Genomic DNA, 26691 nt, shown 5'->3' with positions numbered 1-26691 from the left:
ACGGTAAGCCAACCAATGTTTGGTAGTGAAAGGTACTTCGTGTACCACTAAATAGTACAGTTGGGCAACACGATTCTTTTTCGCGATTCGATTCGTACGATTCAATCTCACATTGCGAATCGATTCCTACGATTCGTTCACGGTTCTTTCACGATTCATTCTAGTCTGCGATGGCACGATTCTTACGGAATGCATAAAGTTCTACATCTTACTCACAGATGGCAGGACAGGTCTAAAATTGTCAATGGGGTTGGAATCGAACTGATAAGATATGCCAGAAATAGTTTATTTATGAGTAAACATGCATATGACGTTACAAGTGTGATTCTCGATTTATACGTGTAATGCCTTAATTGTTGAAAGGTCACGTTTGATTTGATTGCACCTATTGTTTTATTTCAGTATGCCAGGAAAGAGGAGTCGATTTGTGCGGAAGGTGGTGCAAAATTACGTGGTATGTCAGTTTGGTTGTGTGGCTTGAACGCGCCTAACTACTGACGTCTGTTTTATAATAACAAAATCTAGCAGTGAGGCAGACGTGGTTTGGCTCATATCATTCTAAGTTTTTCTGTGCTAAGATGTCTTTCCAATTCCACATCACCCCTGTAATTCATAACGCAGCCGACAGCCCTCCCACACAGCAAATTTAGCTTAACTTTCATTTCTTCTAATTACAAAGCAGAGGTATTTGGCTTTTAATTTGTCGGAGAACTTGCCGCTATCACTACTATTTACGTGAGAAGACGACATACTTCTAAACAATAGGATTCAATCGTATACATTACTTCACTAAAATTTAATATGAATTTGAACAGGATAACATTCGAAAACTCGAACTGGAAATTATTAATAAAAAAGCTTTTGTTTAAAGACGGTATTACACGGTGATCCGCCAAAAAAGGTATTGGTTATAGTGCCTACATTCTCTCTATATAGGCTCTGTAATATTGGTCTAGTGCGACAGGCATTTAGTGGCGGGACTGGTGGAACTAACAGAATCGGCAAATTAGCAGTGAAGTAATGTCGCTGTATACGATTGTATCCTACACTTTAGAAGTATGTTGTCTTCTCACATAAATAGTAGTGGCAGAAGCAAGTTCTCAGACAAATTAAAAGCAAAATACCTATGCTTTGTATTTCGACGAAACAAAAGTTAAGCTAAATTTGCAGTGTGTGAGGGCTGACAGTTGCTTTATTGTGAAATATAAGGTGCTGTAGAATTGGAAAGAGCACAGAGAAACGTAGGACGACACGAATCCGCGTATGTGCGCTATATAGGGATAGTAAATGGGAAATGCCTTTACGCTCGTTCCTGTCAGCCACCGCCAAATGTCAGCTTGGTTTTCACGAGTAATATTACGACCCACGAACTTCGTTGGTTCGTTCCGAGCTTCCTTTATTCACATGTAACCTCCACTTGACTGCCATCTGGCGGTCGTAATCATTCGGTACGACTCGGCATGATTCGGGAAGTTGCCTTCGAAGCATAGCGTACTAAGAATCGATGAATCGTTGGAACTTGGAATCGTCACTACTCGGAAACACGCAATCGTTCTTACGATTCTTTTGAACGACGATTCGTCCGTACCACGATTCGATTCTTACGATTCTTTATTTAGAGTCGTTCAAACGAACGACTCATTCACGAATCGCCACAACTCTACTAAGTAATCACCGCCCCTCCCCCTCCCCTCTCCTCCCCCTGATATATTCGCGAAAGGAGTGCGGCAAGAATGATCGTCGGAAAGTCTCTGTATTGGCTCTAAACCAACGAATTTTTTCTTTGTGATCATTGCCCGAGATTTATGTGGGTGAAAGTAATACGTTGCCGGATTCTTCCTGGAAAGTGCTCTCTCGAAATCTCTCCGTCATGCATAGCGCCTCTCTTGAAACGTGCGCCTACAAAGTTTGTTGAGTATCACTGTAGCACGCTCGTACCAGTTAAACGATCCCGTGACGAAACACGCCGCCCTTCATTGGATCTTGTCTATCTCGTCTATGAGTCCCACCTGGTAAGGATACCATATTAATAATCAATGTTCAAGAACAAACATCTCGTATGCCACTTCCTTCGTGGATCAGTTAGATTTCCTTAAGATTTTTCCTATGGATTTCGGTGTGATATCTGCGTTTGCTGCTATTTGCTTTAGGTGGCTATTACACTTAAGGTAGCCCTGGATAGTTAGTCTTAGATATTTTACGCTAGGTAGTGTTTCCAGCAATTTGTCATCAATTACATACTTTTACAGTAGTGGAGTTATTTTCCTATTTATGTCAATATGTCTCATTTATTTACGTTCAGACTCAACTACCAGATCCTGCACCATTCATCAGTCCTCTTCGCGTCATTCTTCAAATCGATACTGTCTTCCGGCGTTACAGATTTGCTATAGAACCCGTGTCATCTGAAAACAGTCATAAATAGCATCCATTATTTTCTGTTAGACTGAAGCGCCAAAGAAACTGGTATAACAAGCGTATTCAAATACAGAGGTATGTGTAAAAGCAGTATACGGCACTGCGGTCGGCAACGCCTATATGAGACAACAAGTGTCTGTCGCAGTTGTTACATCGGTTACTGCTACTACAACGGCAAGTTATCAAGATGTAAGTGAGTATACTATAGTCGGCGCTCGAGCTATGGGACACTGCACCTCCGAGGTAGCGCGGAAGTGGGGATTTTCCCGTAGACCATTTCACGAGTGTACCATGAATCTGATGGTTTCGGTAAAATATCAAATGTCCGACATCGCCGCTGCCGGAAGAAGATCCTGCAAGAACGGGACCAACGACGACTGAATAGAATTGTCCAGCGCAATAGAAATGCAGCCATTCCGCAATTTGCTGCCGTTTTCGGTGCTGGACCATCAACAAGTGTCAGCTTGCGATCCATTCAACGAAGTATAATCGATATGGGCATTCGGTGCCGAAGATCCACTCGTGTACCCTCGATGCTTGCATGACACAAAGCTTTATGCCTCGTCTGGGTCCATCACATCGACGTTGGACTATTGATGACCGGAAATATGTTTCCTGATCGGACAAGTCTCATTACAGATTGTATCGAGCGGACGGACGTGTACGGGTATGGAGACAACATCATGAATCCATGGACCCTGCATATCGAGCTGGTGGAGTCTCTGTAATGATGTGGCACGTGTGCAGCTGGAGTGATATGGGATCCCTGGTATGACTAGATGCGACTCCGAAGTTGACACGTACGTAAGCATCCTATCTGTTGATCTGTATCCATTCATGTCCATTATACATTCCGACGGACTGGGGAAGGACAATGCGACAACCCACACGTCCAGAATTGCTACAGAGTGGCTGCAGGAACACTCTTCTGAGTTTAAACACTACCACTGGCCACCAGACTCCCGAGACATCAACATTATTGAGCATATCTATGATGACCTGCAACGTGCTCTTCAGAAATCTCCACCCCCTCGTACTCTTACGGAATTATGCACATCCCTTCAGGATTCATGGTGTCAATTCCCTCCAGCACTAGTTCAGACATTAGTCGAGTGCATGCGACGTCGTGTTGCGGCACTTCAGTGTGCTTGTGGGACCCTACACGGTATTAGACAGGTGTAAACGGTTTCTGTGGCTCTTCAGTGTAGATCACCCATATACAATATAAACAATAACACGGCCCTTTCACACTTACCTGGGGGTCTCCGAAAATTAACGTTTTATCTGTCGATTTTGTTCTGTTAAGAGCGACGTGTTGCGGTCAGTGCGCAGGGAAGTCTTGAATCTGGCCCGATACTCGGTAAACCGGTATTGTTTTCAGCAAACGGCACTCCATCGTCAGGGCACGAGTGGCCTACCGGGACCATCCAACCGCCGTGTCATCCTCCGTGGAGGATGCGGATAGGAGGGGGGTGGGGTCAGCACACCGCTCTCCCAGCCGTTATGATGGTATTCTTGACCGAAGCCGCTACTAATCGGTCGAGTAGCTCCTCAATTGGCATCACGAGGCTGAGTGCACCCCGAAAAATGGCAACAGCGCATGGCGGCCTGGATGGTCACCCATTCAAGTGCCGACCACGCCCGACAGCGCTTAACTTCGGTGATCTCACGGGAACCGGTGTAACCACAGCGGCAAGGCCGTTGCCCTTTCAGCAAACGGCAGTGAGGGGAATTTATGAAAATTGAATTGTTTAAATTATTTAATTTTATGCTAAGATTATTAAACTGTTTTACACTATACTTCAGTATTTGCAGATTACAATCACCCATTTCTATGCATTTCCGTCTGTTGCTACTCAGCTTAAAAAGAAGGAATACCTTAGCCCGACCACTTTGTCTGGGTCTCTCCATCTCCGGTTTTTAGTGGAAAATGTCCAGCTAAATACAACGCCGAGACCAGTATTTTCCATTTATGCACAAGGCAACCCAAGACGAGAGCTGCCGGATAAATGGTAAATGGAGCTGCGGCTCGACTGCTACTGCGCGTGGCACGGGTTTCAGCGGCTGGGGTGAACTGCACTAGTGCGTCGGGTTCACGAGAGTCGCCGCGTGGTATGTGGCGTGGAGGTCTGCCGGGGACAGAGGCGGCACTCGAGCGGTCAGGCCGGGGGTGGCCGTGTCAGCTGCGGCCATCCATCACCGGGCCAGACACAGGACGGCGTGCGGCACGTGGCCGCCGCAGGGGCGCCGAAGCTGCCTGCCGACGCAACGCGGCCGGGCCCTCGTTAACTTCGCATACGTATCATTAGGCTGCGGTCACGCGTCGATATGTGATAAATTGGCCTACGCGTAGACGTCTGCACTGGTGCGGATCTATGTCGATACATCCGCCGACATATGCTGCAATAACTACATCACGGATAACTTCCTCAGCAGCTGGGGGGAATCGCTGGATATCCACAGTAGACTACATTTGATACGCCACAGTAGATTAGATTTGATACACTCTTTGTTCTATAGATGCCTAGTGACAAGATCTCAAGAATGTATAACACCTTGAGGAAGGAGCGAATAATACACTACTGGCCATTAAAATTGCTACACCAAGAAGAAATCCTGATGATAAACGGGTATTCATTGGACAAATATATTATTCTAGAACTGGCTTGTGATTACATTTTCACGCAGTTTGGGTGCATACATCCTGAGAAATCAGTGCCCAGAGCAACCACCTCTGGACGTAATAACGTCCTTGATACGCCTGGGCATTGAGTGAAACAGACCTTAGATGGCGCGTACAGGTACAGCCGCCTATGCAGCTTCAACACGATACCACAGTTCATCAAGAGTAGTGACTGGGGTATTGTGACGAGCCAGTTGCTCGGCCACCATTGACCAGACGTTTACAATTGGTGAGAGATCTGGAGAATGAGCTGGCCAGGGCAGCAGTCGAACATTTTCTGTATCCCATACATGCGGTCGTGCATTATCCTGCTGAAATGTAGGGTTTCGCAGGAGTCGAATGAAGCGTAGATCCACGGGTCGTAACACATCTGAAATGTAACGTCCACTGTTCAAAGTGCCGTCAATGCGAACAAGAGGTGGCCGAGACGTGTAACCAATGGCACCCCATACCATCACGCCGTGTGATACGCCAGTATGGTGATGACGAACACACGCTTCCAATGTGCGTTCACCGTGATGTCGCCAAACACGGATGCGACCATCATGATGCTGTAAACAGAACCTGCATTCATCAGAAAAAATGACGTTTTGCCATTCGTGCACCCAGGTTCGTCGTTGAGTACACCATCGCAGGCGCTCCTATCTGTGATGCAGCGTCAAGGGTAGCCGTAGCCATGGTCTCCGAGCTGATAGTCTATGCTGCTGCAAACGTCGTCGAACTGTTCGTGCTGATGGTTGTTGTCTTGCAAACGTCCCCATCTATTGACTCAGTGATCGAGACGTGGCTGCGCGATCCGTTACAGCCATGCTGATGAGATGCCTGTCCTCCCGACTGCTAGTGATACGAGGCCGTTGGGATCCTGCACGGGGTTCCATATTACCCTCCTGAACCCACCGATTCCATATTCTGCTGACAGTCATTGGATCTCGACGAACGCGAGTAGCAATGTCGCGATACGATAAACCGCAATCACGATAGGCTACAATCCGACTTTTATCAAAGTCGGAAACGTGATGGTACGCATTTCTCCTCCTTACATGAGGCATCACAACAACGTTTCACCAGGCAACGCCGGTTCAGTGTTGCTTGTGTGTGAGAAATCGGTTGGAAACTTTCCTCATTTCAGCACGTTGTAGGTATCGCCACCGGGGCCAACCTTGTGTGAATGCTCTGAAGAGCTAATCATTTGCATATGACAGTATCTTCTTCCTGTCGGTTAAATTTCGCGTTTGTAGCACGCCATCATCGTGGTGTAGCAATTTGAATGGCCAGTATTGTACGTGCACTGGTGTGCAAAACTTAAGGACGAAAGCGACTTTGCGTAATGTTTCACTGCCAAGTAACATTAACCAATGAAACTTGGATAATTACATAAAAATAACTGCTACAGTACAACACAGCAGGCAACTGAAATAAATACTGATTGGGACGAACAGAAATTACATTCTTATTCACAGACAAAATTTACACTGAAATCACAGCGATTTAAGCCCCCATTACACGACGCAAGTAACGTGCATACCTCTGCAGCTCAGCTCCATACGTACGTCTGTCAAACTTCAGACTTGTACACGTAGACCACCTACAAGGTTCAGCGGGATATTTAAGGCGTGAATACTCACATTCAGTTTAGATCGCAATAATGGACGAAACTGGAAAGAGAGTGTTTGATTTCTTATAAAATCGTTAATCCCAATGAAAACAGTCATATAACTCAAGATTCCTATTTACTAAGTGACTGTTGTTGCCCTTAGCAGCTGTCACAGATTGTGTTATTGCTGCTATGAATTACGCGCTGAACTCAGTTTTTTGGCTTTTAGGAATGGGGTTGGGTTGTTTTGGGGAAGGAGACCAGACAGCGAGGTCGTCGGTCTCATCGGATTAGGGAAGGACGGGGAAGGAAGTCGGCCGTGCCCTTCGAAAGGAACCACCCCGGCATTTGCCTGGAGCGATTTAGGGAAATCACGGAAAACCTAAAGCAGGATGGCCGGACGCGGGATTGAGCCGTCGTCCTCCCGAATGCGAGTCCAGTGTGCTAACCACTGCGCCACCTCGCTCGGTGGTGGTGCTGAACTGATCGTTTTATATTATGACACTTGCTTCCATATTGATATTTTATCCAAATCAACGTTTATACAGGATTTTGGACAGCGGGAAGCTATTGTACTGGCAATGTCTCTAAACCTTAGAGTTACAACAGAACGACGACGACGACGGCGGCGACGACGGCGGCGACGAAAACCCATACGTTGTTTGGTTCGACTCTGGACGGGAAATGGCTAGATGGCAGGTGGATACATTGCCTGTTAATGAAGAAATGGAGGCGCGAAGATCCGAAGGAATTTTGGAACTTCGAGAGAGTTGAGGTGGCTTGTTTTGACAAGCTGCTATTGATGCTACAGAAAGGAATTTTCTCAAGTGACACACTAATAGAGAAGACAATTTCACCTAGTCGGAAGAAAAAATTAAACCATTTGTTTTTTCACTTTGTGGGCGGACACTCTCGCCGACTATAGACAGTTTCTCCCTCCTAGCATGCAGAAATGAAGCAACAAGTACAGATCAAATCGAACGTGAATCTTCATCGATTAGGGTGTTACGTATAAAAACCGAAAATCACACATGTAAAGTTATATGCATATTTACAAAGAAAAAAACATCTAACATACCTTATTACAATATAGCGCGTCGCTATACCTCTAGGTTTGATACTACTATCTTATACGTGGCTGTAATGTTTGAAAAGGTTACGTTCTGCCTGCAGTTAGTCAGAGATTCGATAGCCTACGGAACGCGTTTGCTTGGGGTTTAGTTTCCTTCCCGAGTGGCGACTACCTGTTTGCCCCTCTTCCACGTGGCGCGAGTTTGGTACAGTTTATAGTTGGCTGTCGAACTTCCTGCTCGGTAACTGTGTTTAGATTTTGGCGTCTTTTCAGGTTTCCTTCATTTGACTGCGTTAATTCATTGAAAACTTATTTGCGTGTTTGTCTTGTTCTGCCGCAGCGTTCTGTCTATAGTAGAGACCTGGCCCAATCCTTGTACTAAATTCCGCATCTCTCTTTCAATTAGGCTACCATTTGTATTTCTTTTGGTGGAGCTTGGGCGAAATCTGCCTGGTTGGTGGGGCAGGTGCAGCATCCGAAAGTGGAGCCAAGTCCGTGCTCGATAGAATGTCCAGCCGGGAGCAGGTGGTCCTACACCACTTAATCTTTTCGAGCCCGCTACGCCTTACCAAGACAGGGCTGTATAGCTCTGCCTAATGCAGCTCTCCTTTCAATTTTTTTAAATTTCTAGCCCATTTAAATTATTGATGTGTTAACCAGCTAATTTGCCAATTCTGTAATTACTAGATGAGCCGCGCTCAAACCCAGCTTATGCGCTGCTTTAAAACTTGGCTGTAACTCTGCGTTTCGTTTCCTGCGGTTATTGCGGTTATGCCGCGGTTCTTCCTCTTTCTATGTGTGGCAGCAGCGGTGTGTATCGATATTTGCACTGTATACCATCGTTGGAGAGACCAGATAGGTGGAAAGAATACATTGAAAGCCTCTAAGAGGGTGAAGATTTGTCTGATATGATAGAAGAAGAAACAGGAGTCGATTTAGAAGAGATAGGGGATCCAGTATTAGACTCGGAATTTAAAAGAGCTTTGGAGGACTTACGGTCAAATAAGGCAGAAGGGATAGATAACATTCCATCAGAATTTCTAAAATCATTGGGGGAAGTGGCAACAAAACGACTATTCACGTTGGTGTGTAGAATATATGAGTCTGGCGATATACCATCTGACTTTCGGAAAAGCATCATCCACACAATTCCGAAGCTAGCAAAAGCTGACAAGTGCGAGAATTATCGCACAATCAGCTTAACAGCTCATGCATCGAAGCTGCTTACAAGAATAATATACAGAAGAATGGAAAAGAAAATTGAGAATGCGCTAGGTGACGGTCAGTTTGGCTTTAGGAAAAGTAAAGGGACGAGAGAGGCAATTCTGACGTTACGGCTAATAATGGAAGCAAGGCTAAAGAAAAATCAAGACACTTTCATAGGATTTGTCGACCTGGAAAAAGCGTTCGACAATATAAAAAGGTGCAAGCTGCTCGAGATTCTGAAAAAAGTAGGGGTAAGCTATAGGGAGAGACGGGTCATATACAATATGTATATGGAAATAAAAGAAAGGTCCAGGAATGGAATTAAAATACAAGGTGAAAGGATACCAATGATACGATTCGCTGATGACATTGCTATCCTGAGTGAAAGTGAAGAAGAATTAAATCATCTGCTGAACGGAATGAACAGTCTAATGAGTACACAGTATGGTTTGAGAGTAAATCGGAGAAAGACGAAGGTAATGAGAAGTAGTAGAAATGAGAACAGCGAGAAACTTAACATCAGGATTGATTGTCACGAAGTCAATGAAGTTAAGGAATTCTGCTACCTAGGCAGTAAAATAACCAATGACGGACGGAGCAAGGAGGACATCAAAAGCAGACTCGCTATGGCAAAAAAGGCATTTCTGGCCAAGAGAAGTCTACTAATATTAAATACCGGCCTTAATTTGAGGAAGAAATTTATGAGGATGTACGTGTGGAGTACAGCATTGTATGGTAGTGAAACATGGACTGTGGGAAAACCGGAACAGAAGAGACTCGAAGCATTTGAGATGTGGTGCTTTAGACGAATGTTGAAAATTAGGTGGACTGATAAAGTAAGGAATGAGGAGGTTCTACGCAGAATCGGAGAGGAAAGGAATATGTGAAAAAACTGATAAGGAGAAGGGACAGGATGATAGGACATCTGCTAGGACATGAGGGAATGACTTCCATGGTACTAGAGGGAGCTGTAGAGGGCAAAAACTGTAGAGGAAGGCAGAGATTGGAATACGTCAAGCAAATAATTGAGGACGTAGGTTGCAAGTGCTACTCTGAGATCAAGAGGTTAGCACAGGAAAGGAATTCGTGGCGGGCCGCATCAAACCAGTCAGTAGACTGATGATCAAAAAAAAAAAAAAAAAAACCATCGTTGGTCTGGTGTTTATAGTTCCGGCTTGGCGGTGTGCAGCCAGTCGGTCGTTTGGAGCGGATCAACAAGCTAGTCTCCGTGCGCTGCAGTCGGCCAGACCCACTGGCAGTCTCTATGTCGTGTCGGAGCGTGTGGGGGTGTTCTGAGTGGTACGAGGTTCGTGGCTCACCGATCCAGGACATGAAAGTTGAATGGATCTCAGAATATTGAGTTCCCTAACGATTTACGAAGTGGAGTATGTCATGCGTCTAGCTCGAACTATTATTCCGCGTTCAAAGTCTGTTAATTCCCGTCGTGCGTGTGGGTTTTTTTTCACACGAGTCACCTGGCCATATATGACAGCTACGTCCATGCACTGCCCTTTTATGTCTTGTGTACACGATAGTTCCGCCATCTGCATATGTGCATACCACTACCCCATTTCTTCTGTCGCATCAGTGTACATATAAACGGTCAGACATATACACGTATAGGTATTGATCAGCCTTGGTGTTTGATATGCATATAATAAGTGTAATGTTTAGGGGTTGTGGATGTAGCGGCAATGCCTCATGTCATACTTGCGAACTCGGTACTCACTTTCCTTTCTACACTGGTATAATCCACTTGTACCTGTGAACAGACTCAAGCGGCACGTTTCGAGTTAAAAGGGCGACAGACAGGCGATTGGAGTCTATAAAGCGTACTGAGCCGGCGATTTCGAAGATTACGTCATGGGAGCCGCTGGAGAGTTCAAATCACGAGTACACGGAGCTCATTTCTGATCCCCTCTACCTGCGGTATTTGCATAGCCAAGCGGAACAAGCCGATACAGGTCGGCGGTGAAGTTGCTGTAAGCACATCCGTCACTCACCATTACACCTCGCGCTGTAATGCCACCTAGCGTAACAGCAAGGTTTCCTTAGTTATGTATTAGGGGCCACACGCCTGTTGCGTCGCAATCGGCGCATCCTAGCCGCATGAAAGCAACTAAGTGGATAGTGAATGATAGGGAAAGGTTGCTTTTCACTCGGCTTTATCAGGTGCATCCTCTGGTCGTAGAGGATATGTTAAGCCTTAATCCTCACTGATACTGTTTTCATTCAGACAGGACGTGATACATCTGAGTTAGAAACAGGGATTATGTTTCTCCTTGGTAACCGAGAAGGACAATATTTTTGAAACGGCGAATATGTCTACTTTCGTAGTGAAAGTGTGTTGCGAATGTACCACTGACTCTAGGCATATACCGAATAGCCGAGGTAAAAGTTGCATAACTACATATCACTAGATATCCGACACCATCGTCGACCACGAAGGTGAATGTAGATGGAATGGACATTATAAGGTAGAAATAAGTCCGGGATCTAAGGACTCGAGTCTAACACAACAGTTCAGCATAACCTGCTGCTTGTGTGAGGTCAGCAGCAGGTATTTAAAGCCTACATTTACGCAGAAGACTACTTTCATAATATCAGTCGTTTACTTTCTTTGTCAATGAGTTATAATCTTTCAGTACAGCATCTTTCGATACTACACGGACAACAAACGGCTCAAGTCAGCGGCTGGGTAAGGAGAGAGGACACAGCACCACAACGAGCGCTGCAGATAGCACCGAAAGACCATCTGAGGCAAATCTTTAGAACCAAATTCTTTCAGCAAGAGTAAGATGAAGGATACACTGCTGCAAAATAAAATTAGTACCCGCTTGTAGAGGTTCCCTATTCACTCAGTATTTCTAGTTGCAACAGCGCATTGGGAGTACCTGAAATGATTACATATACAGATCAATAGTACAAGCGGTTCTGAGATACTAGGTATGCATACTAGGTATGCAAGAACGGCTAAAGAGCATGTCTAACAACATTTGCAGGTACCGAGCGCTGGTTAGCAAAAACATGGCTCTGAGAACTATGGGACTTAACTACTGAGGTCATCAGTCCCCTAGAACTTAGAACTACTTAAACCTAACTAACCTAAGGACATCACACACATCCATGCCCGAGGCAGGATTCGAACCTGCGACCGTAGCGGTCACGCGGTTCCAAACCGACACGCTTAGAACCACACGGCCAAACCGGCCGGCCGCTGGTTAGCATCCCCTCCAGAAACACCAAGGACGAACGAGAGTTTTAGCCTATCGCACCCCAGATTATAAACGCCTTGGATGGGGCCAATGTCTCTTGGACAAATGCGCCCTACGAGACAGCGCTCAGCAGGTCTGCGTAGTACGCGCAAATGACCAATAGTTTCGCGCAGACAGAATCTGCTTTCTTCGCTGAAGCCCAAGTTGCGCCCTTCCAAGTGATCCTCTGACGGCACCAGCATAGTCGTCCACATCGATTAGCAACAGTTCGTGCTGACACGTCTGAGTTCAGAAGCCTTCTTATCTGTGCTGTGGTAGCCGTACGATCTGCCGCTGCTGCTCTTACAATACGACGTATATGGCGGGCGTTTGTGCTTTATGGACTTACAGAACGTCGTCTACGAGGGTGAGAATGTTCACGTGACCACCGATGCCAGCATCAACAACAAACACACCACGTTCAACTTGTGCAGCAGTTCTCCGAAAGGACCATCTCGCCGTACGGAAGGTAACAATTTGACCCCTGTATGAAGCAGCAGTCCATCTCCGTGGCATGACTGCCTGATTGCTTCACACGTTTGCACCACAGTGAGCCTTCTGGCTGGGAGCATTCCCTATTAAAGGGTAAACACAGACGGCGCTCTTGTAGCTATACCACTACGCTATCTGTTGACGGACGACGTTGAAACCATTATCAGTAAATGTAATATGCCGCCACTGAATAAAAAACGACGTTGTTTCTCCAGGCGTACTAATTTTTTTCCTCAGCAGTGTATTTTTTGACCAACGAAAGACCAATCAGAAGCACTAGAGTTTAATAAGTCACACGAAGAGGCTTCGTGCACATTCTGATAATGAAAAGTTGCGGAGAATACAGGCTGTGGTGTCGTCCGAATAGCAGGGTGCCAAAGAAACGTTGACACCTCGCAACGCAACCACAGAAAGTGTAGTCACTGCATGCCGCACCGACGAATGACAAACGCCGGTTTACCCAGGCCTAATGGAGTTTCTCTACGTCACAGGAAAGTCTCGTCTACTTGCAGTTGTGCAGAGGAACCTTCGCGCCAGTTCGCAGTCAACAATCGAGGCGGCAGCTTCGACTTAGATAGGTGACTGGGGTATTAAATGTCTTGCGATGTTGAAAAATCATCCATCCAGTGGCAAATAAAGCTTTATTTGCACTGGACCTAGGTTTCGATATTTGTAAAGGATCTTTAGAAATGGTTCAAATGGGTCTAAGACCTATGGGACTTAACATCTGCGGTCATCAGTCCTCTAGACTTAGATATACTTAAACCTAATTAACCAAAGGACATTACACACTTGTAAGACGTTGCGGTCTCCTGACTTTCAATGCTTACATGTTCAGCCCTAACAATCATGTTCCGCACATCGAGAAACTTCATTCAAACCCAAACTCGATAAGATAAAGTCAGTGTTATGCAAACGATATGCAATTGACAAGTGAGCGCACCGTGGTTGAAATACTCGAGGCTGGCGTGCATACACACATTCCAGACATGATGGTCACAGAGGCTTATAGTTCGGGAGAAAGGCTGCACAACGGGATGCCAGGCCCTTCAGAGGACGACCCACCCCATGTCGGCCGGTGACCGCCCGTAGCACACAGCGTGGGCCCGAGTGGAAAACGGGGAACGACCCCGTGTTCGGATTAAAAGCAAATTCCGCTTCACTGTGTGGGAGCGGCCAGCCTACGCATTATTTACACATAGCACGCAGTTTCAGAGATTTTCACGGGCAGACAGCAAGCGCCAAACGCCAAAGCTACAAGTTTCCGGATTGGTCGCCTTAAACGAAATGTCATTCTCCCGTTTTAGAAGAGCAATGCTGATTGGCAGACGATATTTCTGACGCCTTGAGCTGAAGGAATAATAGAAGAGACCGAAAGATATACCCCTTCACGTCTGGCGTGGAGAGGCGCCGTTCCGTTGTCGCTCTTAGAGCGAGAACACGTAACGAGAGCGTGCGCGCTCGTACATGGACTCGAAAGACCGAGGAAGAAGTCTCTCCTCAGTACTTCACTGGGAGAGCACCTCTGTCGAGAGCGAATCAAAGGGCGACTCTATGTTGAGTCCTTGCGGTTAAGCGTTGTTCACTGTGTTGGCCAACACACTTATTGTGCGGTGTGAACAGACAGAGTTGTAGTTAAACGCCTGCGATCGAATTTTGAGTGGTTATCTGACCGGTGTACCACGCCAATAGTTAGACTAGGGGCGAATAGGAATCCTTGACTTCATCAAGGCATAGGGAGAGTCTGATTGGCGAAGGTCAATCCAGATAGAACAAGAGTTATCTTATTTGTCAGCAGCGAGCGGCGCAGACAGCAGTCATCGCAGCTTACGGTATTGTGCTCTACAGCTATTGTGAGCCCCATATTTCCTCCACAACAGTACACTTCACTGCATTTCACACGCGAAAGCCTCCACCGTACCTAGCAACATTCTAAAGGATAATTATTCAAGTTGAGTAGGCGTGCCTCTCAGCCATTCTGCCAAGTTAACTACCATCGTAAACTTTGTGTAGAAATTTCATTAGCGAATCCTATCCTTGAAAGGTAACTTCACATTCCGAAAAGAACCAGGATATAACTTGTTCAATTCATAACTAAAAGTGTCATTGTGATTTCTCAGAATTTTTGCAAAATAAATAATAACATTCGTTAGTTTCATGTTTTTCTTACACTAACTAGCACTACTCCAGTACTCAAGTATCCCACTAGTTCCATAAGAAATTTTGTGAATTTTTGTGTCATTTCCGTACAGCGGACGATTGCAGAAGATATTTATTGTTGAAAGTTTTTCGGGCATTTCTCTTTAGAACATTAGGAGCGTGTGTCTGACTTCTCTAGTAGTGTGGGGGTGGAAATTGCATCTTGCAGGAGCCACAGGGTAAAGGGTACATCTCAGATTAATCCGTTGCGCAGAATAACAGAATAACACTTCCATGCCCGAAGCAGGATTCGAACCTGCTTCCGTAGCAGCAGCGCCGTTTCGAACTGAAGCGCCTAGAACCGCTCGACTACAACGGCCGGCAAAAGATCTTTGAAAAGAGTGGACCTTGTTGCATTACACGCTGGTACATCAGATTTGATGAAACTGAGCGGCTCTTGTCATATTTAATCTACTCTAATGAACCATCATGTGATGTACAAGGCCCACTCTTTCTGAAGAAGATAATTTATGAAACCTAGGTCAAGGCTAATAAAGCTCTGTTTGCAACGGGTTGGCTGATTTTTCAACCTCCTTAGATTTAGACAGGTGCTGTTCAGCAGCCATGTTTAAGATTTTAAATGTCTAAGGCAGAACTGAATTTGAACATCAGGTAATTCATTCTTCAAGTGAAGAGTCTTGTAAATTTGTTTTTGTAACAACTGATACTTGAATCTTGAGAGACAGGTGTAAATACACGGAACAATCTGTCGAAACGGATTTTACAAAGTTAAGTAAATCTTCATATCCGTGTAGTACTAGAGCGAACTAATTATATTACTACATAAAGACATGTCGTTGTTTAACAGTATTACCGATACACTTCAGATTTTTACACGATACGGACATAGACTACATATTTTAATGTATGTAATGCATAAATATACATACATAATACATAAATAGTAAACGCAACTGAAATCTGGTAATGTTCTTGATCGATATTGTTCAAATATTTACATGACGCTCTTATAAACATTTGAATCGACATAGGCTATATATTTAATACGTACAATGTATAAATATATGTAATATATAAATTGGAAACATTGTTATCAAAAACCTCAGCACGCTATGGACCAGTTTACTTCACATTTTTCCCGCGTCCGGCCATCCTGATTTAGGTTTTCCGTGATTTCCCTAAATCACTCCGGGTAAATGCCGGGATGGTTCCTCTGAAAGGGCACGGCTGACTTCCTTCCCCATCCTTCCCTAATCCGATGAGACCGATGACCACGCTGTCTGGTCTCCTTCCCCAAACCAACCAACCAACCAACTTCACATTTTCAGACGCCACTCTAATAAATGGTCAGACGGACATGCGGTACAATTTTAGTTAATATATGGCTACTATATACAGGGTATATGTATATATCTCGAGAAACATGGGCTGTAAAATGCGTAGCTTTAAGAGCTATGAGCTATCAGCAAGATAGAAATTCACACTGACATCGCCTATAAAATTTCTTGAAACGACAGTCTGCAGGTTTTGTGTGAAAACTGTTGTGCGAAAATGTGTACTTCCGCTAAGTTTTTCACAGTCAGTTTTAACGACGATAGCCAGACATTTAAATAGTTAGAGAAATGTTTGCTCTCAAATATATACTTCGTCTTGTATACAGTTTTAACAAAAATGATGAACACAGTATAGGAAAGTAGTTTATATGGATGATTGGAAACTTGTTGTAAGTTCTTTTGGGACCAAACTGCTGAGGTAATCGGTCCCTAGGCTTGCACGCTACTTAATCTTACATAAACAAACTAGCTTACTCTAAGGACAACACACACACACACATATACACACACACACACACACACACACACACACACACACACACACACACACACACACAAGCCCAATGGAGGACTCGAACCCCGACGGGAGGAGCCGCGCGAACCGTGGCAAGGCGCCCGTGGCCACGCGGCTACCCCGCGCTGCTTATGGATTATTGGGTTATAATTAGAAAACTACTATGGAAACTGAATTGTCTAAAACGCTGTAATCCTACCCCCTCGCAGATTTAAACTATACAAAATGCTGTCAATGAAGCTAATGCTCTCTGAGATCCAGCAGCCGGAGAATTTCTCTCATACTCCATGTACACTATGTGATCAAAAGTATCCGGCCACATGGCTGAAAAGACTTACAAGCTCGTGGCGTCCTCCATCGGTAATGCTGGCATTCAAAATGGTGTTGGCTGAACTTTAGCTTTCATGACAGCTTCCACTCTTGCAGACATACGTTCAGTCAGGTGCTGGAAGGTTTCTTGGGGAATGGCAGCCCATTATTCACGGAGTTCTGCACTGAGGAGTGGTAATGATGACGGTCAGTGAGGCCTGGCACGAAGTCGGCGTTCCAAAACATCCCAAACGTATTCTACAGGATTCACATCAGGACTCTGTAGGCCAGTCCATTACATGGATGCTATTGTCGTGTAACAACTCCGCCACAGGCCGTGCATTACGAACAGGCGCTCGGTCGTGTTGAAAGATGCAATCGCCATCCCCGAATTGGTCTTCAACAGTGGGAAGCAAGAAGGTGCTTAAACATCAATGTAGGCGTGCTGCGATAGTGCCACGCAAAGCAACGAAGGGTGCAGGCACCCCTCCACGAAAAACACGACCATGCCATAACACCACCGCCTCCGGATTTTACTGTTGGCATTACACACTCTGGCAGATGATATTTACCGGGCATTCGCCATACCCACACCCTGCCATCGGATTGCCACATTGTGTCACTCCACACAACGTTTTTGCACTGTTCAATCGTCCAATGTTTACGCTCATTACACCAATCGAGGCGTCGTTTGGCATTTACCGGCCTGATGCGTGGCTTATCAGCAGCCTCTCGAACGTGAAATCCAAGTTTTCTCACCTCCCGCCTGCCATAGTACTTGCAGTGGATCCTAATTCATTTTTGAATTCCTGTGTCATGGTCTGGATAGATGTCTACCTATTACACATTACGACCCTCTTCAACAGTCGGCGGTCTCAGCCAGTCAACAGACGAGATCGGCTTGTGTGCTTTTGTGCTGTACGTGTCCCTTCACTTTTCCACTTGACTATTACATCGGAAACAGTGGACCTAGGGGTGTTTAGGAGTGTGAAAATCTCGCGTACAGACGTAATGACACAAGTGACATCCAATCACCTGATCACTTTCTAGGTCCGTGAGTCCCGCGGAGCTCCCCATTCTGCTCTCTCACCATGTCTAATGACTACTGAGGTCGCTGATATGGAGTGCCTGGCAGTAGGTGGCAGCACAATGCACCTAATACGAAAAAAACGTAAGTTTTTGGGAGTGTCTGGATACTTTTGATCAGGGAGAGTACCAATGACACTAAGCATTTTCCCATTCACTTTAAGCAACTTCAACTGCAAATCAAGATTTCGTTTGCAATAACGATCAATAAGGCTAACGATCAGGAAGAGGGTGGAAGAGAAGATGAACGGGAGAGAGGGGGGACGGCAGAAGGAGAGGAACTAGACATAGAGCGGGGAGGAATTGGCGAGAGATAGGGGGAGTAGGAGATCGACAGAGAGAAGGGATGGAAGGAAATTCGGACTTATACCCAAATCCCATACATATTTAGCATCTGTGAAGCATGACTGGGTTCGTTGGTGTTTTGTGTGTTAAAGTTCAAGTCAGTCTCCTCCCAGAGCAAATCAAAGATCCCACCGTTTTGCCAAAGAGAGTATTTTCAAACGGCACTACACAGGCACGTTTCAGTGTAACTTAAAAAAAAAGAGGGCATAATTTCTACACTAGAAAATGCATATACTTATTTTCTGTGAAACAGGCACGTTTCTGCCATAGTACAACGCAACAAATAACTACTTTCTTTGGACAGCTTTAAAATCACTTTTTCGAACTCACTGCGAAGATACCTTTATTATGTTACGCCACTCTTCCGTCCATGTCCATACGTTGATACATGAAAAACGACGATATTAGTACTAGTCACAGACTCTTTACCTTCATAATGTGATCCACAACCCCCAAAAGATGTAGCAATGCGCCATGACACAGTGTTTGGAAAGGTAGTCAGCGGCAGTTAATTCCGCTGCAGTTCCGCTCATACGTCATAACTTAAAAGTTAATCAAAACACAGCGAAGAACGGCAGTAACTCTTTCGAATTTGCCGAACGTGCTCGGCGGCTTATTACAGCGGCGAACGGTGTACTGACCCGCCACTGCGAGCTCATAAGCCGGACGATGCCGTGAAAGGGTCGCTGCATGTGGTGCGGTATGGAGAGCGCGCGGGCTGAGCTGCGCCTCTCCCTGCTCCACGATCGCCACGTCGGGTTTTGTTGGCGGACATCTTGCCAGGGAGAAAGGTAATCTACAAGAGCGGCCGGCTGCGGCGCCATCAATAATCCGGCCAGTGGGGCTGCCGGATTAGCGGACCGTGTCCTCTACGCCGCTCTCCGTTCCTCCCATCGACGAGCAACGCGAGCCGCCGTCACCGATCCTCAATCTCCAGCCTGATCAGTCCGCTGCTGTGGCACGGCCGCACTCCAACCTGTCGAACAGGTTGCACACTTTTGCATTTCAAGAAGTATGTGGTACGGCCACAGCTCAAAGTACTCACCCGCTTCGTCACTCATATACAAGGTGGAGAAAAATTATGTCACTGAATCTTAACGCTGGATTAGTGACGCCAGTAGGAACCGAAATTAATAATATTGTGTAGGTCGACAACGCACCATTTTTAAACAACGGAGACTTGGCGCCACGCGCTCCTATTGGCCGTGGGGTTGCCATGTTGCCGCTCGTCGGTTGACGGGCTGCGCTATGGTTGTCGGTTCCCACATACAACAAACTTCCCTCGCCCCGTCACTGCCCCAGCGCGATACGCACACGTGTCGAATAGATCTTTCTGTGTATTTCCATCTCACGTCAGGGGCAATAACACATGAGCTTCGCTTCGGAGCACACACACGCCACCTGCGATTTAGTCATACAGTAAGCATGGCGGCACAGTATTCGTTCGAAAAACAACCACATATAGTTTTTGTTTATGGAATAGCCGACGGTATTACGCATGAAGCTCGACGGTTGTGTGGGGAACGGTACCCCACAAGACGTCACCTACACCCGCACAACCAGCGACTTTGCGAAACAGGCTCGTTAGCGGGATGTCATGGCGATGCTGGAAGACCTCTAACATGACGGGATGCTGCATTTGAAGAGAGTGCTTCGGGGAAGCACCTACGACAAGTACTCGAGCGATTGAACACGACACGGGGTCACTCACCGGTTAGTCTGGGAGGTTTTGGCGGATGACGGCCAGCGTTCATTTACTTTCCACCCTGTCCAAGACCTAAATCCTGTGGCGGACTGTGAACACAGGCTAAGGTTTTGCCAGTGGTTTCTGCGACGTGTTGCTCGAGGTCCAGACTTCCTCGCCATTGTGTTGTTTACCGACGAGTGCACCTTCCATCGGGATGGCCCACCACTCGAAACGTTCATTGCTGGGCATGGGGAAATCCTCACGTCACGTACGTCCACGGACACCAGGAACGATTTCCGCTCGACATTTTGGCAGGCATTGTGGGTGAACATCTGATTGGGCCCGGTCCGTCTAGCTCGTCGACTTACTGGGGCAAACTACCTTCACTTTTTGCAAGAAACTCCACTCGGCCTGCTGGAAGATGTTCCCCTGGACATACGAATACGAATGTGGTTACAGCTGATGGGGCGCCCGAACATAACAGTCGTGCTGTGCGCGGATATTTAAATTAACGCCGGATAATTGGCAGAGGTGTTCGTACGACATGGTCTCCGCGATCACCAGACCTTACGCCACCGGACATTTCCCCGTGAGGATTCTTCAAGGTTCTAGTTCACCTAATCGGACGCGAATCAACCACAAACGAAGAGGAATTAATGGATCGCATTCAACATGCTGCCAATCACATCAGGACAATGTCAGGAATCTTTGAAAGAGTTCGGAAAAACACCATTCGACGTTACCAAGCTTGTATTTCGTCAGACGGTCGCCAGTTCGAGCACCTGCTAAAAAGTAAACAATATCATAGCTACAAAAAAGGCCCTTTTCAGGGCCGACACAATTTGTAAAAGACTTTCTGTACGTAAACTAACAGTTGTTGACGTGTTTGTTCCCGGTACGTCTTATCATGAATCTGCAATGGATGTGTCAGGACCCCAGTGGTTCAAATGGTTCAAATGGCTCTGAGCACTATGGGACTCAACTGCTGAGGTCATTAGTCCCCTAGAACTTAGAACTAGTTAAACCTAACTAACCTAAGGACATCACAAACATCCATGCCCGAGGCAGGATTCGAACCTGCGACGGTAGCAGTCTTGCGGTTCCAGACTGCAGCGCCTTTAACCGCACGGCCACTTCGGCCGGCAGGACCCCAGTGGGTTCGCCACCCCCCCCCCCCCCCCCCCAGAGTGGAAAGCTGGCTCGCTACAACCGAGCGTGCGGGCCGCCTTAGCTACATCACAATCTCCGGCAGGCAAAGCATTCGCAGCCATGCGTTGTCCGGAGCAACCGGCAACAGGGCAATCCCGTGGCCAATCGGAGAGCGTGGCGACAAGTTTCCGTAGTTTAAAAATTGTGAGTTGTCGACCTACACAACATTAATAATTTTGGTTCCTACTGGCATCAGCTATCCAGGGTTAAAATTTCGTGACACAATTTTTCTACACCCTGTATTTATCTGAAGGATATTCCCTATACAAGTTGAGGCTCTCACATTGCAATTTACGTTCAACGTGTAATGCAACACACTTTCGTTCTTGGCCAATTTCGATTGAAAATATGCGTAATTTGTTGTGGGTCATCGTGGAATATTCTCGCTTCAGACTCTATAGTTGCGATTGGTGGCAGTGCTATACGTAGCCTTCAAAATGGCGTTTGTAACAGAGGTGCGAGCTGAACAGAGAAATGTCATTGAGTTCACTTTTGGAGGAAAAAACCGAGCATCGCACACATTCATAGTAGCTTGCAGAGTCTCTATGGAGACATGGCCGTGAAAAAAAGCACGGCGAGTCGTTGGGCGAGGCATCTGTCCTCGCAACAAGGTCGTGCTGGCCTCTCCGGCCGACTTCACACAGCTGTGACCCCTGAAACGTTGGAACGTCGGTACACACTAATTCGAGGTGATCGACAGATCACAGTCAAACACCTCGCTACACAACTGACGTCCCTGTTGGTAGTGCTGACATATTCGTCCACCAGTTAGTGCACTCAAAGGTGTGTGCCTGCTGCCATTATAATATTGTGGGTGACGTCAGAAAATTGACTTTTTGCACCACAAATTCCATCAGGTGTTCTGTTCCTATATGTCTAACACAAAGTACTTCTTTATGTACAGAACAATAAATCTCATACAAATCGTCTATCCATCGCTAAAATTTTTAGCTCCATCATCGTCAAATAAATTTTAAAATTCTCTTTGCCTGGTGTTGTAATTCTGTTTCTCATCGTTGTCATCTGTGATTTCCATTAATTTTTAAAGTTTTCTGACGATAGATCGCTAGCTGCCCCCTTCTGTGCAAACTTCCGCTTGATATGTTAAGGTCCCTTATATCACAAACAAGTAGCTAAAGATAAACAGCGATTACACCACGACTGCGCCGAAGTGAAGCCGACCAAAATAAGCCGCTCGAAATGCTGAAAGAGAGTGTCCCATCGCACTGCTGAATGAAATGTCGCGCGCTATAGAGAAGGAACAAGTAAATCCGAGACGTGCGGATTAGAGCCGAGGCAATCAGAGGCCGTGACCTCACGCGGGCAGCACATTATGCAAGCGTGAATTTTTGTACGGTGTGGCAGACATTGTTTTTCTGAAGAGCCGGCCTCGTGCCAGACTTCCGCGTGTGCAGGGTGTGCGGGCCAAGCTACGGCCTCTGTCGGTTTTGGTCGGTCCTTCTCGGAAGCACCTGGAACAGCGCGACATTTTAATGAGTATTGTGGCATTTTTCGGTCGCCACAATTCTCTTTATTTCTGCAGAATAGTGATATCAGCGCTCTTTACCCTTCGCTATTTGTTCGTGGTTTGGGGCACGTTCACAGCTCCAGTGGCTGTTTGCGCAAAAGGAGGCAGTCTAGCGATCTATCGTCACAAAACTTTAAAAATGAATGGGAAGTGCGGAAGAGAGGGGTGAGGCTTCTCAATATACAGGGCGTTTCAAAAAGAAAGAGCAGATTTCAAACATTTATTTCTCAAAAACTACAAATGATAGAAACACAATTCAAACGTTTCTTGTCAGAGAAAGGTTCAAAGTTTTTCAATGGTCCGCGCAGAAGTTCCATGCAAATCCGCAGTGGCGCTGGCGTTTGTTTGTAGGAAAATGGCGACGACACCACAGGAACGATCATTTTGTGTGCTGCAATTTGCAAAGTTAGAGTCCATTGTTGGTGTGCAACGTGCATTCCGCCGTCAATTCAACAAACAGCCGCCTCGTCATAAGCAAATTTATGAGTGGCATCACAGATTCGTAGAAGATGGTTGCATCTGCAAGCGAAAAAGCACGGGTCGTCCACGCACATCGGATGAAAATGTCGAGCGTGTCCGTGCAGCTTACGAAAGGAGCCCTAGAAAATCCACGACACGGGCAAGTCACGAACTAAACATGTCTAAAACAACGGTATGGCGCGTTCTGAGTAAGCGTCTGCACATGAAGCCGTACAAACTGCAGTTATTGCAAGCATTGCGTCCTGACGACCACAACAAAAGGTTCGAATTTTCAACTGCAATTCTACAGGACATGGAAGAGGACAATTTTGCCGAACGATTAATTTTTTCAGATGAATCAACGTTTCACATTTCTGGTAAAGTTAATCGGCATAACGTACGAATTTGGGCGAGTGAAACTCCGAGGGACGTTATTCAACATGAAAGAGACTCACCAAAGGTTAACGTCTTTTGTGCAATTTCGGTAAACAAAGTTTATGGACCTTTCTTTTTCATGGAGAAAACTATCACAGGAACCATTTACCTGGACATGTTAGAAAACTGGCTATTTCCTCAACTTCAGGAAGATTCAAATCACTTCATCTTCATGCAAGATGGCGCCCCACCACACTTCTCTGAACCTGTACGACGGTACCTAAATAACACCATTCCAGGACGGTGGATTGGAAGAGCAGGAGCACAAGATCAATGTCATCGTCTGTGGCCTCCCAGGTCACCAGACCTTACTCCCTGCGATTTTTATTTGTGGGGGTACATAAAGGACTGTGTTTATGTCCCACCTATGCCCGCTACTCTTCAAGAGGTACGACATCGAATTGTTGCGGCCGTGAATTCGGTAACTAAAGACCAGTTGCGTCGTGTGTGGCAAGAAATGAGATACCGGTTTGATATTTGTCGTGTAACAAATGGTGCTCATATTGAGGTACAGTTTTGATATTTGTTGTGTAACATTTGGTACTCATATTGAGTGAAGGACCGTTGGAAGTGTGTTTCTATCATTTGTAGTTTTTGAGAAATAAATGTTTGAAATCTGCTCTTTCTTTTTGAAACGCCCTGTATATTATGCAGTCGCGTAATCAACGGTTAACGCATCTTTGCTGTGAAGCGAGATTATAATACCGTGTAGCGAGAATTTAAAGATTTAGTTGACAACGAAAGAGCAAAAAATTAAACGCTCGACATTCATTGTCATGTGCATCAAGAAGCACTTGGGGCTAAATTTGCAGGCATGAAGGACGTACAGAAATTAGTTGTATGAGCAGTAAAATTTTGGAAGTCGCACGGATCGTGCCACTGTCAGTTACAAACACTTTGCCATCGAAATGAATTAAGAGTATGATGACTTTATATATTGCTGCAAAATACCTTAAGTCAAGGAGCATGCCTGGAACGAATTTTCGATTTAAAATTCGCTATTGTTGATTTTATGAACGAAAACGAAGTGCGGGGACTGAAATTAGAGCATCCAGAATGATTTGCAGACCTCGCATTTTAAGAGGAATTGACTACACGCTTCCCGCAGTAAGACTTTGCAAAGTGTAAATTTCTGATTTGATGAGGATGTATATAAAAGGAAAATCGCTTTGTGGAAGGCACTCATTCTAACGAACGCATTCTGACGAACATTAAACAAAACAAGAGATTTGAAGGATTCATTGCGTCCTTGCAGAATTGCAAGGATAATTTCCTAAAAGTTTTGACGACACTGTCAGTCTTACATCTGTTTTAGAGACCATATTCCACTTCAGTCGAAAGCGGCACTGTGCGTGTGCAGATGTAAATGATTGACCTGCAAGGTAATTTCCGTTGCAAGAAAAATTCCTTTAACGGTTAAACTTATAACAGTACCCTGCCGTGACACAAACTAACGTTACCCTCTGAGAGGATTTATAATTTGGACTGTGCGTGTATGTCTAACGGAAAAAGGTATCAGACAGTAATTTTGAATATAGTGCAATTAATAGAAAAACTAAACACGTTTTAACTATGGGGTTAATGAAAGTAGTAAAATTGATACAAGAATGAAAAATCTAACGGTCGCCAGGCCAAGTAGGTACATTAATTTGAAAATATACTTTATGTTTAAGAAAGTTGAATATTTGTTGTTGAATTGACGTTCATTAAGATTCCTTTTGAATAGCACACAGGATAGAAACGGACACAGGGAAATCTAAAGCGTGGGTAGCAGTAGTTACCAATAATGCACAAACCAGTAATCATAAGAAGGAAAATTGTACCCAACTCATAATAATAACAGCTACAATCACTATCATTACGTGACTCAGTATTGAGACGTTACTGCAGGAAGCACCGAACTAAAGTTGGACATGGGGGGGCTACTAACGTAGCTGACCTGTAACAACCGGTAATAAAAATAGAAAAAAATAATAATATCACAGTTACAATGTTTATACTCCCATATATCAGATTTCCTTAGTAGCAATAATATTCCAATTCTTTTTCTAATGTGAGAAGAATATAGTGAGGACCCATAAACTGGTATAGTATCACTGTTCAAGCTCTATGATTATTTCAGTAGCAAAATTTAATTCAACTAAAGTTAATTCTTAGCTTCACTAGGAATAGTTTGTGGTTTTTTGTATTTTTTTTTCTTTCAAGGCAGATTGTTCAACACTTAGCTCAATTAACTTCAAAATTTCGTTCATGATAGTAATAAAAACTAAATTAAGTTTCAAAGGAGTATAACTTATTTGTCTTTTTTTTATCACCTGTGAAGCAGGTGTTTTAGACAGTAACATTTACACAGTCTGGCACTGAATTTTTGCAAAACGATATTTTGCAATAAAATGACATTACCTTAGCAACATTATAACTAACTTCACCTCTTGCTAAACCTTGCACATTTTACAAACATAAATAAATCACTAGCTGATTTGAAACACGATACTCGATTTCCTGAACACGTAGGAGGGTTTCCTGCATAGTTTCATGATAAGGATAAAAGTTAGAACTCTAAACACAGGTTTATAGCACTTGGATTATTATTAAAATCTCTCAGATAAATTAACCAGTCAATGCTCTGTTATATATTGGTATGCATGAAGTTGGTGGAGCAGTGACGAAGTAGTGGTGGCAAGCGACGTGCCGGCTAACTGTACTCACGGTTCCTGATGTTTGAATGCTTTATAAAATTTCTTCTTGGCGACAGATTTTTTAACATGCTAGAGCCATTCCTTATTGCCGAGAGTACCATTCAACAGTCAAATCCACATCCAAGGCAAAATTCCTTACAGAGGGGCTTGCTTTTGCCTCCCTTGGCACCGTCAATGTGTACCGTGTAACGGCTATTCACTGACTGC

General features: G+C 45.1%; 1 protein-coding gene and 1 pseudogene across 1 annotated transcript in view; one reads left to right on the top strand and one right to left on the bottom strand.

Annotated features, from left to right (window-relative positions):
- LOC124595212 (potassium voltage-gated channel protein Shaw-like) overlaps window positions 1-26691 on the top strand; it is a 659419-nt gene that overhangs the window by 473553 nt on the left and 159175 nt on the right. The window lies entirely within an intron of this gene.
- Window positions 4007-4124, bottom strand: LOC124596923 (annotated as a pseudogene).

This window comes from Schistocerca americana, chromosome 2, assembly GCF_021461395.2.
Source record: "Schistocerca americana isolate TAMUIC-IGC-003095 chromosome 2, iqSchAmer2.1, whole genome shotgun sequence".
In the NCBI taxonomy this organism is placed as follows: Eukaryota; Metazoa; Arthropoda; class Insecta; order Orthoptera; family Acrididae; genus Schistocerca; species Schistocerca americana.
Note: the sequence above shows the minus strand (reverse complement) of the source record. Positions and strands in the feature narration are given on the sequence as shown.